Below are 12,130 nucleotides of genomic sequence, written 5' to 3' on the forward strand. Positions count from 1 at the left end.
TCTGCACCCTAATAAAGATTAGGGATATACATAAGGATGTCAATGTAGAACATTTTTCGGTGGGCTTATAGTGAGATTTGGCTAGTAAGATGTCATCCCATGATTATCGATGGTATAACGAATTCGGAGCTCCTCTCCATTGGTCCACGTGGTATGAAATTAGAATTAAATCATACAATCAAAATTAATTTGCAATATATCACTAGTTTTTATATATATCACAAATAAAATATATTTATATACTCTAAATTAAAATTCTAGACAATAATTCATAAATCATAATTTTAATAATTAAAATATATTAAAAATAATAAATGAGTAGATTGGTAATAAATAATTTTATAAAACTGAATTTTACGTAAATTTATCAAAATTGTCAATCAAATCTTTGAAGTAAGCAAAAATCACCAATTGAGTCCCCATTCTAAACAAAAATCATCAATTGAGTCGCCATTGAAAATCATTCGGTTGAACACTTTTAGACCATCTTCCTTAAACTCATTTTGAACCAACTACAGTCTATGAGGGTGTTTGTTTTTCGGATGAGCGTTTAACGTTTCACTTCAAACCACAGGAAAAATAGCGTTTGATTAGGTTTATATAACCGCAACGTTTAGCGTTTTTTCTGAAATCTGCAGCATTTTGGAGCGTTTCACGAAAAGCTCCTATTTGGAGCTTTTCATAAACAGCTGTTTGTAGTTATTTATTATTGACAAAATTATCCTTTTTATTTCCACAAAATATGTTTATTCTTTAATATTATTTATATTTCTACAAAATAATTACCGAAAAAACATTGTTTTGTTGCGTTCAATAAATTTTTTATTTTTTATATAGATTATTTTTTATTAATTTGTGTAACACATTTTTTATTTTATAATAGGATAAGGTGCAAAAATACCCCTAACATTTATAGCTAGGAGCAATTTTACCTTTAACGTCTAAAATGGTGCAATTATACTCCTATTGTTGGCATCCAAAATCAATTTTACCCCTGACATTCACAAGTTGGGTCAATTTGAGAAATAATTTATCAAACTGCATTCTTGGTCATGAATATTATCATCTACACTTTACATACTATTTTATCATCGTTAGTAATAGATCACAAACATATGATTAGATATGAATTTTTTTAAAGAAAATAAAAAAAATATTGTCTTTTGTACGAGTTAGACAAAAAAAATTCAAATATTTTACCGAATTTATAAATATTAATTTTCAATTTTATTATTAAATCACAAAAAAAAATATGAAATCTCTTTTTTAAAACTAATGATACGTGCAATTGGTGTAGAATAAGAAATAAAATATCTATGTTTTCTAATAATATTTGAAATTGATCCAACTTGTCAATGTTATGGGTGAAATTACTCTTAGCGGATAGCGTTATGGATAAAATTGCACCATTTTAGAGGTTAAGAGTAAAATTATTCCTAGTTGTAAACATTATGGGTATTTTTGCACATTTTCCCTTTTATAATTTCATTGTTGATTAATTTAGACATTTTAAATCCGAACAGTAGCAGTTCAATATAATTTTACCAAACACTAGCAATTAAACAGCTAACAGCTTACTGTAACTGCAAACAGCTTACTGCAACCGCAAACAGCTAACAACAACTATAACAGCTATTAGCTAAACATCTGAACCAAACGGGCCCTAATAAATAGTCACAGTTTTTAATTTTAGGATATGATAAAGACTCAATTGATAATTTATACTTAGTTCAAAAACCTGATTGATGATTTTAATAGTTCAGGGAGCTAATTGACTTTGAAGCTTTAGTTTGATTAGAATTCTTATTCCTGATAAATACTGTTACCAACAAAGCACCAAACTATTGCATTTGCACAATTTCATCCATACTCGGATATATGTACGGAGAGAAAGTTGTTATTGGATTAAAATTCTTATTCTTATTCTTGCTGAATACGAAATAAATTATCTTATTATAAATATGTACTTGCTTCAGATTTCAGTTCTTGCTGAATTTTAAATGGATCACCTTAAGAAGGTTGCAGCGACCCATTCAAGGGACCACAGTATCATGTCATACATCCCGATCCTCCACACACTCAAGTCTACGATAACTAGGTTGTTCTTTTTATTGATTTCGAAATTAGAGTAAAATCTCAAGATGTCTTTTATTTTGAAGAATATTATTATAATATGGTACGAATGATGATAATAATTGATTTAAATTTGATTCAAGCATTGATTATGAAGTTGTATGTATGGTCCATTTGTTGCTAAAAAGCAGGATTGCAAAGTTAACTTGCAAACACAAAAGGTGCACAAGAATTTTGTATTATGTGAAGTATTTATTACTAGAATAGAAGCAAATAATATACTTACAAAGAAGATTCAAATATTTGTTTTTAGGTTTGTTGGATAATTGTAATTTTTCCACCACTTAAAATATTTAATTAAGTAAAAAATCTCTTATTTTGATATTTTTAGCGAGTAAATTACATTAGAGGTGTCTGAATAATACTTCAGTTCAATAATTTTATCCAAAAAATATATTCTAAATATGAGTGATTTGACATTTAAATGCGTTTATCCTATGGTCAACAACTGTTTGACCACTCTTACACAAATAATAGAAACCCACTTTACACTTACTAACATAAAAAAGACTCTCATACCCCTTAAATGAATTAAAAAAAATATACTCTTTCCCTTTGAATCTCTCTTCCTCGCTGTCGTCTTCGGCATCACTTTATTCTCTTATAGAAAAGTCCGAATTAGTTTTTGTCTCCAAGACCATACTCGCATATCTCGACTTTTACTACTCGAATTCGCTGTTCCCACAACGTATCTAGCTGTTTCTGCTGTACAACAGAAGATGATGGTGAATGATGTTGCTGCTTTGAAAATGGCTATAAGACCCAAATTGATTGAGATGAGATTCAATCTTTCTGGGCATTCTTCAAGAGGGAGAAATTATTGCAGGGATAATAATGAAAATGGAGAGTTAGGGGTAGAAGTTAGGGATGTAAAGAAAGGCTAAAATTGTATTTACAATTGACGTGGGTCCCACGTTTAAGCCAAAGTTCTGATCAAACTATGCCACATCATTATTTTTAATAGTTAATCTATTGTAGTAGGTCATAATTATTATTTTGTCCAATCATTTAAAGTTCGGGCATATTTTTATGACAAAATGAAATTTAGGTACCAAAGTGTTAATTGGGTTAAAATTCAGATATCCTTAGTATAATTTACTCTATTTTTAGCATTTATAATATTAAACAATTTAAATTCAATATATATGGATGGACTGACTAGTATAATAGGTAAAAATACATAGACTAATAAGTTATTTGCGCTTAATCTATTTAATCTAATTTGACCATTAACTTTAAGAAAGTTTGTCGAAAATAAAACAAAGTAACCATAGCGAACACCATAAAACAAATTTTGCAAATGAGATAAACTTATTAAACAAAAGGAAATACCCTGAATTCATGAAGCTGCCAATGATCTGTCATTCTTGTTACATTAAATATAGAAGATTTTGAATTCTTTCAAAACACAAAATTTAGGGCATTTTGTTAATGTCTATCTATGGAACCTTGGCTAAGGATAGGTGAATGTTGCATAAATTGAACTAGAATAAATCTACATTTGGTATGATTTAGTTGTAAACATGGGATCCAATTGGGAATGTAAACATAACTTAGGGGCCTCATTGACTATTTTAGGGTTTAGGGATTCAATTGATTTTTTGGTATAGTTACGGGCTAATATTGACTATTAACTAGAAAATTCAAACCAACTAGTTTGACAGTTATTTGATTATCACATTGGATTTTCCAAACAAATTTATCGATAAATTAAAACAGTTTCGTACAATTTTTTATTGGTTATTGTACATATATTAGTAACACAGAAAGGATTTTAGACACTGTTGACTAAATAAAATAAAATTGAGATTAACTTATATGTGGTAGACTTAATTATTAGCATTTTCATAGTTTTTTTGGCTAATTACAAATCTAACCCTACTAAAATAGTCCATTTATATATCTAACCCACTTTGAATTCTATCTCAACAAATTAGACACTTTCATCCACTTTGGACAAGAATACCCTTATTTCAATTCACATTCTTCCTCAAACTCTCAACGTCTTCTTCCCCATCCCAAATTGGGGAAAAGTCGGTGGTTTACAGAGAGAAGAGATTATGTTTGATTCAGCTTTTGAAGAATTAGTGTCTGCGGAAGAGGATTAGGATGGAAAACTCAAAAAATGAGAAAGAAAAAATATCTAACAATTGAGCTGCGATGTCGCATTTGTGACGAAATTTCGACAAATTTCATCACAAATGCGACAACAATGGAGGAAAATAGTGGAAAAAAGAGAAAATTGAAACAATATCATTACAGATGAAGAAAGAGGCAGGACCAACGAGAAAAACATGCATATAAGCTAAAAACATACCATTTCTACGGGAAATTGAACATAATACTTCAGTAGTCTAAAAAATTGATAACGATTGGTATCAGAAATTGAAGAAGATGAACCGAAGAACAAGTTGAAACGAAGAAGAAGAAGAAGAATCAATTGAATAGAAATAAGGGTATTCTTGTCCAAAGTGAATGCAAGTGTCTAATTTGGTGAGATAGAAACAAAGTGGATAAGATATGTAAATGGACCTTTTAATTGGGCTAGATTTATAATTAGCACTTTTTTTTTTGTAACTTTGTTAGTAACAAACTAAATATCATAGACATGATTGATATTTGAAAGAGAACTTTGAACTTTATTAATCAGGAAACAAATCTTTACGAATTACATGCTCTAAAAATAATGGAACCGAAAATGAATAGAAAGGATTAGCATTGGAATAAGCAGCTCTAGCTAATGTATGTGCTGCTAAATTCGCTTATCTTGGACAAAAAGAGATCTGAAAGTCAGGTCATTGCTTCAAAAATTCCTTGCAGTGTCAATCAAACTTTCGAAGTCGGTAATAATTGTGTGTGAGCCATTAAGCAAGTTTGAAACAATTTTCGAGTCAGTTCTCAAATTACTGATTTGCCCCCAACAATATTCAGTTTCGAAGAGCAAGTGCCTCAAACGTCTTCACTTAATGCTGCCCCGTCACATATCCTGGTTGGCAAGCCCCAAATTCACCATGTTCATCGTGGATGACAGCCGCCCAACCATAATCGCCACTCTCACTGAATGTTGCAACATCCACGATGCAGGCCAATCGACCCAAAGCCGGTTTCTGCCAGCCACCTGCCACGACATTCCTTGGGACAACAACCATCATAGATGCCCCTACTTTAGCCACATGTCGCCCCATTTCAGCCAAAAATTCCCTTGTCCCTAGAACCGCCACCCTTCCATTTCCCACCATCCTTATCTCCGCCGCCCTAGACGTTACTTTGTTATATGGGTTGAGTGGGTTGGGTTATATGGGTTGAGTGAGTTATAGTAGGTTGAAACTTACTTTGTTTTCTTTACTATTTTTCTTCTTTTTTTATAGAATATATAGATATATATAGATATGCAGAGAATTAGAGAGATTTTAGGTATTAATTTAAATTATGTAGAACTTTTAGATATAGATATGCAGAGAATTAGAGAGATTTTAGGGATTAATTTAAATTATGTAGAACTTTTAGATATAGTACAGATAAAATAATCTTTTTATAAATAAATATTAATAATATAACTAAAGTTAATATATTATATATTATATTATATTTTTTATCAGTAAAAAAGGAGAAAGTGACACCTCAGCTCCATTGTTACTGTTTTATATTATAGGTAGATTATCCTAAATTTCTAGTCAAACTTTAGAAACTACAAATATAATTTATCAAATCTATATGTATATTATAAAACAGTAAAAAAAATATAATGATATTTAAAAAAATTGTGCACAATGCGCTTACATTAATTAAGAAGAAAGAAAAATCTCCACCCCATCCCGATGTGATTCGAACTCATAGTTTCTCTGATCATAGGTATGCTCTCAACCACTAGGCTAAGAACTTGACCACAAATAATATGATATTAAACTAGTTTTTGGCCCGTGCGATGCACGGATTCATCTTAAAATTCAAAAATATAAAATAATAATTACAATTAATGATATAAAGATACTATATAAATTAAATATTATTATTTTATTTTCACATTTACTTTAAATAATCTTATTTATAGATAAATATAATAATATAATTAAAATTAATATATTATATATTTTATTTTATTTTTTATCAGTAAAAAAGGAGAAAGTGACACCTCAGCTCCATTGTTACTGTTTTATAATTACAATTAATGATATAAAGATACTATATAAATTAAATATTATTATTTTATTTTTAAATTTACTTTAAATAATCTTATTTATAGATAAATATAATAATATAATTAAAATTAATATATTATATATTTTATTTTATTTTTTATCAGTAAAAAAAGGAGAAAGTGACACCTCAGCTCCATTGTTACTGTTTTATATTATATATATAGATAGATATGCAGAGAATTAGAGAGATTTTAGGGATTAATTTAAATTGTGTAAAACTCTTAGATGTAGTACGGATAAAATCTGTCTTTTTTATAGATAAATATAATAATATAATTAAAATTAATATATTTTATTTTATTTTTTATCAGTAAAAAAGGAGGAAGTGACATCTCAGCTCCATCGTTACTGTTTTATATTATATATATATAGATATAGATTTCATTATATTATTAAATTTATCTGTAAAAAATTATTTTATTCGTACTATATCTAAGAGTTCTATAAAATTTAGATTAATTTTTCAATTCTTTATAATTCCGTTCATATTTAAATTAATAATAAATAATACCAAGTTAACAAAATTAGATAATAACAAAGTAAGAAAAGATAATTACTTTTCGAAGCGATGAAGTGCGTGGAGAGGAAGTTATTTTTGTTGATGCATAAGAAATACTATCAGAGTTACAATTTCATCCATACTCTGTCTTCTTTTCCTTGATGGATACGAAATAATTATCCTTTATAAATAAATCTTTCATTGCTTCAGATTTCTTCATTCAGATTTCATCTTTCTTTAATTCCGATTTCAGATTCCAGATTCAATCATGGCTACTTAATTACGAAATAATTATCCTTTATAAATAAATCTTTCATTGTATTATGTGAAGTATTTATTACTAGAATAGAAGCAAATAATATACTTACAAAAGAAGATTCAAATATTTGTTTTTAGGTGTGTTGGATAATAATTGTAATTTTTCCATAAAAAATATATTTAATTAAGTAAAACATCTCTTATTTTGATATTTTTAGCGAGTAAATTACATTAAAGGTATTTGAACAATACTTCAGTTCACACTTTGATACATAGAATAATTTTATCCAAAAAATATACTTTAAGTATGGGCGATTTGACATTTAATTACGTTTATCCGGTGGTCAACAACTGTTTGACCACTCTTAGAGAATTGTAATGGTGTAAACAACTTTTATGTGCCATCTAAGATAAATAATAACTAAAAAAGACAACCCACTAGAAAGTCTTACTCATTTAAAATTTATTGGGGTTAACAAGAAATTATATAAGGTAAAAGTAAGAATTTAATAAGAAAACTAGATTAAATAATAATTATCCTTTGTAAATAAATCTTTCATTGCTTCAGATTTCTTCATTCAGATTTCATCTTTCTTTAATTCCGATTTCAGATTCCAGATTCAATCATGGCTACTCAATCAACTCCTAAGCTCCATGTTCTCTTGTTCCCATACATGGCTGGCTCATGGCCACACCATTCCAATGTTAGACATTGCCAAGCTTTTTGCTTCCAGAAACCTCAAAACCACCATTGTTACCACTCCTCTCAACGAGCCTCTTATTTCCCGCCAAATCAAAATTTCCAAATCGGAGACTGAAATTAATATTCAATTGCTTGAATTTCCGACTGCCGAGGCCGGATTACCAGAAGGCTGCGAGCATCTTGATTTCATCCTTTCTAGAAAGTTAGGCTGGGAGGTTTTCGACAGATTTTCCTTCGCTACAACCTTGCTTCAACATCCTCTCGAGAAGCTTCTCGAACAACTCTCTCCAGATCTTGTCGTCGCCGATCAGTTTTTTCCTTGGGCTACTGATTCCACTTCCAAATTCGGGATTCCAAGGGTTGTTTTCCATGTATATGGTCTCTTGGCTATGTGTGCTAGGTTTTCCGTTGAGCAGAACATTTACTCGAAGCGTCCCAATGTTAAATCTGATCCGACGCCGTTTATCATCCCTGATCTCCCCGATGAAATAACAATAACCGGGAAGTAATTGCCGGCTTATCCTTTTCCAAGCGAGACAGTGAAACTGTTTCAGGGAGGCAGAAAAGCAGAGATGACGAGTTTCGGAGTAATCGTCAATAGTTTCTACGAGCTTGAACCTGCTTATGCTGATCATTACAGAAACATTTTAGGAAGGAGAGCTTGGATTATCGGTCCGGTTTCACTCTGCAACAGAGATGTTGAAGAGAAATCGAGGCGAGGAATCGAAGCATCAAAGAACGAACATGAATGCTTGAAATGGCTCAACTCCAAGAAACCGAATTCTGTTGTTTACATATCCTTTGGTAGCATAACTCAGTTTAGTGCAGCTCAGCTGAAGGAGATTGCAATCGGACTCGAATCGTCCGATAAGGACTTTATCTGGTCGGTGATAGGGCGAATCGAAAAAGAAGAAGAAGATTGGTTGCCCGAAGGATTTGAAAAGAGAACGGAAGGAAAAGGACTGATAATTCGAGGATGGGCACCGCAAGTGGTGATACTTGAACATGAAGCAGTGGGAGGATTTGTGAGTCATTGCGGGTGGAATTCGACACTAGAAGCAATAGCTGCTGGATTGCCAATGGTTACTTGGCCTATTGGTGCCGAGCAATTTTACAACGAGAGATTGTTGACTCAAGTTATGAAGATTGGTGTATCCGTTGGTGTTGAAGAATGGACACGGACTGGAGGAGCTAATATTAAAAGTGAAACTTTGAAGAATGCTGTGAATAGGATTATGGAAGAAAGTGAAGAAGCTCAAGAGATGAGGAAGAAAGTGAAAGAACTTGCTCAAATGGCTAAGAATGCTTGTCAAGAAGGTGGTTCGTCTTATTCTGATCTTAGTGCTCTTATTGATGAACTTAAGAAAAGCAGAACTATTAGTTTTTGATTGCTTAGAACTAGTTTAATTTTTTTTATTTTTTTGAAAATATCAGTTAGTTTAATTTAGAACAAAATAGTTTAGTTAATTTATAAATGAGATGTGATTAGAGTAGTAATATGTGTTTCAGGTTTAAGTTAATTTTTTATTATTATTATATAAATGCAAATCCCATTTTTCATAAGCCAAACACTGAAAACTCTATTTAATTGTATGATGTTTGTTTTCAATTGTATCACTTTTGTTTTTGCATCACCAATCAAGTATTGGAGCAGATTCTTAATGTAAATTGTCACTGGAATGAAATTCTAGCATACACAAAATTTATCAATTATAACTGTTAGGAAAAACCCGTAAGGAGACCGGAAATTATTCCACTGCAAAAATTACAATGACCATGCAAGTAAATTGCTCATTTTACTTGTGCTCTCTGTTACTAATTTCTCAAGCAAGAAGAAGAGGTTAATTTTACTTCTCTTTTGTAAAGGAATTGGAATACTAACCAATTTAAGTTGTACCTGGTGTAAATGATTCATAGTAGGTTTTGAGGATTGAATCTAGTGTATATGAACTGGTTGCTAATACAAAAGTTGAATCCTTATATATAATGCGAATGGAATGAGCATTGCAAATTGCACATATGATTTTGGAAATAACATCGGTGTCCCTTTCAATTTCTATTTCCCTGCAACATAGCTTAGAAGTTGTTGCTATAATGAATACGCCTTGTACTGCTCTAGTCACCAGAATCGTTGGTTGCAATAGTATATCTTCAAGGTTTTGAAATAGGTTCATCCTGATATCGGGATCTCGAGCAAGGCTATAGGGATTATAAACAGCTTCATCAACGATATCTTCGAGAAATTGGCTCAGGAATCGTCTCGTCTCGCTAGGTGTAATAAGAAGCCAACCATTACTTCTAGGGAGATCCAGACTGCCGTGAGGCTTGTTCTGCCGGAAGAATTGGCCAAACATGCTGTCTCCAAGGTACCAAGGCACAGTGGCGAATACATGATTACTCGGTTAGGAAGAGAATTTTATACGTGCATTCGGAAATTTTTTTTTTACTAAATCGAACTTGCTCAATTTCTTTTTTTTTTTTTTTTTTTGTATATATGCGTGTTATAATTTGAATGATCAAGAACCAATTTTTAAGTATTAATGTAAAATTTCTCAAAATTAAGCTAGATTTTATTTAAGAGTCCTAAAAAAATTGGATTTAGGGAGGACCGAACATGTAACAAAATTAAAAAATTTGAGGCCTACCAGGCAAAAAAAAATTAATAATTTGGATTTAAGGAGAGTCTAACAGACAAAAAAAAAATAGAAATTTAGATTTAGAGAGACCTAACAGACCTAAAAAAAATTAGAAATTTGAATTTAGTAAATACCTAATAGACCCAAAATATTGAAATTTTGAATTTTGGAAGTCTAACACTTAATGGCCCATCTTAGAGGCTAATTCAACCTCGTGATATTTTTATTTTTGCAATAAAGGGACTAAAACTACCCGGGATTAAGGTGGTTCCGGCTGCCGGAGAGGCCAGACCCCTATCTACGCCCCTGCCAAGGCGGTTACCAAGTTCACAAGCTCTTAGTTTTTCTCTAATAATTTAATTTGATGGTTGTCTATGTAAAAGCTGCAGATTTATGTTTTATTTAGGGTTTTTAGAAATGAGAATAGTTCGTTAAATATATATTTACACCCTGAACTTTTATATCATTATAATTTTCATATTAAATTTTTAGTATTTTTATTTTTAATCCATTAAGCAGATCTAGGAAAAAAAGAAGTACCTCAATTTTATGATAATTATAATTTTCATATTAAGTTTTTACTATTTTTAATTTTTAAGTTGATTAAGCAATTCATCTATTACAATTACAATACAAGTTTCTCATTAAAAAGAAAATTGAATATGAACATCAAATTATGTTAAGATGCCATAATTTATTTCAATAAAACAGCTTCTCTATTGGTGGATACAATTCTTGAGTTTTTCAACATTAAACTTTTTTTAATCACATTTTAAAGATTTTTTTATGAACATTTTAATGATTTGAAATAGAGAAATAGAGTGTTATTTATTTCGTCTTTGTGTGATATATATATTTTAAGTAGTTTAATGAGAATTTGTAAATTTTCTATTCTAAATGCTAAAAAATATAATTTTCTAATGAAATTAGTGATTCTCTTTTATCTCGTTATATATTCGAAGCTAACTAATTTTTTTTGTGATAAGAAACTGGAACGAGGAGGTGTGTTAGCCTGACATATTGACTAGGTCGGCACCCCAGGCCTTCACAACCTTCAAACCCTTATATATATATATATATATATATATATATATATATATAATAAAGAATAGATACAAAGAGTTAGGAGATGCGAATATGAAAAATGTTACAACGATCATTGAAAATTGAATACGAGCAAAAAGGGGGCGCAAAGGGCCACCACGCAATGCCTGTTGAGGTGGAGCCGAATTTTGCAAGTGAATCTGCTGCCTGGTTACCTTCACGAAAGATGTGTGTACTCGCTATATTCATGTTCCTGTAGTGAGATAAGCATCTGAGCCAATCCTCGTGAACCGTCCAGGGGACTGTCGTAGAGCGGCTTTTGAGCAAATTAACCACAGGTTGAGTCCGATTCGATCCAGAGATTCCTCCATTCCTTTTCCCAAGCCAACTTTATCGCAAATATCACCGCCTTAAGCTCGGCAATATGAGCATAGGAGTTTGTAATAGGGAAAGCAAAACAACCTTGCGGGAAACCTCTGTAATTCCTGAAGATGCCGCCTGAACTCGCTGCTCCAGGGGACCCGTTCACTGAACCATCTGTATTCACTTTGACCCACCCAGCTGGAGGCGGGATCTGTCACGACCATGTCTACAAATATTCTAATTTTTATTTTCGAATAGACGGTATTAATTGATTATGATTTTAAATATATTATTG

The 12,130-nt window shown here is 31.1% G+C and overlaps 1 pseudogene; it reads left to right on the forward strand.

The window, feature by feature from the left end:
• Nucleotides 1-7,715: 7,715 nt before the first annotated feature.
• LOC136207411 (UDP-glucose flavonoid 3-O-glucosyltransferase 7-like) lies at nucleotides 7,716-9,180 on the forward strand (annotated as a pseudogene).
• The last annotated feature ends 2,950 nt before the right edge of the window (nucleotides 9,181-12,130 follow it).

Source organism: Euphorbia lathyris, chromosome 9 (genome assembly GCF_963576675.1).
Source record: "Euphorbia lathyris chromosome 9, ddEupLath1.1, whole genome shotgun sequence".
Lineage (NCBI taxonomy): Eukaryota > Viridiplantae > Streptophyta > Magnoliopsida > Malpighiales > Euphorbiaceae > Euphorbia > Euphorbia lathyris.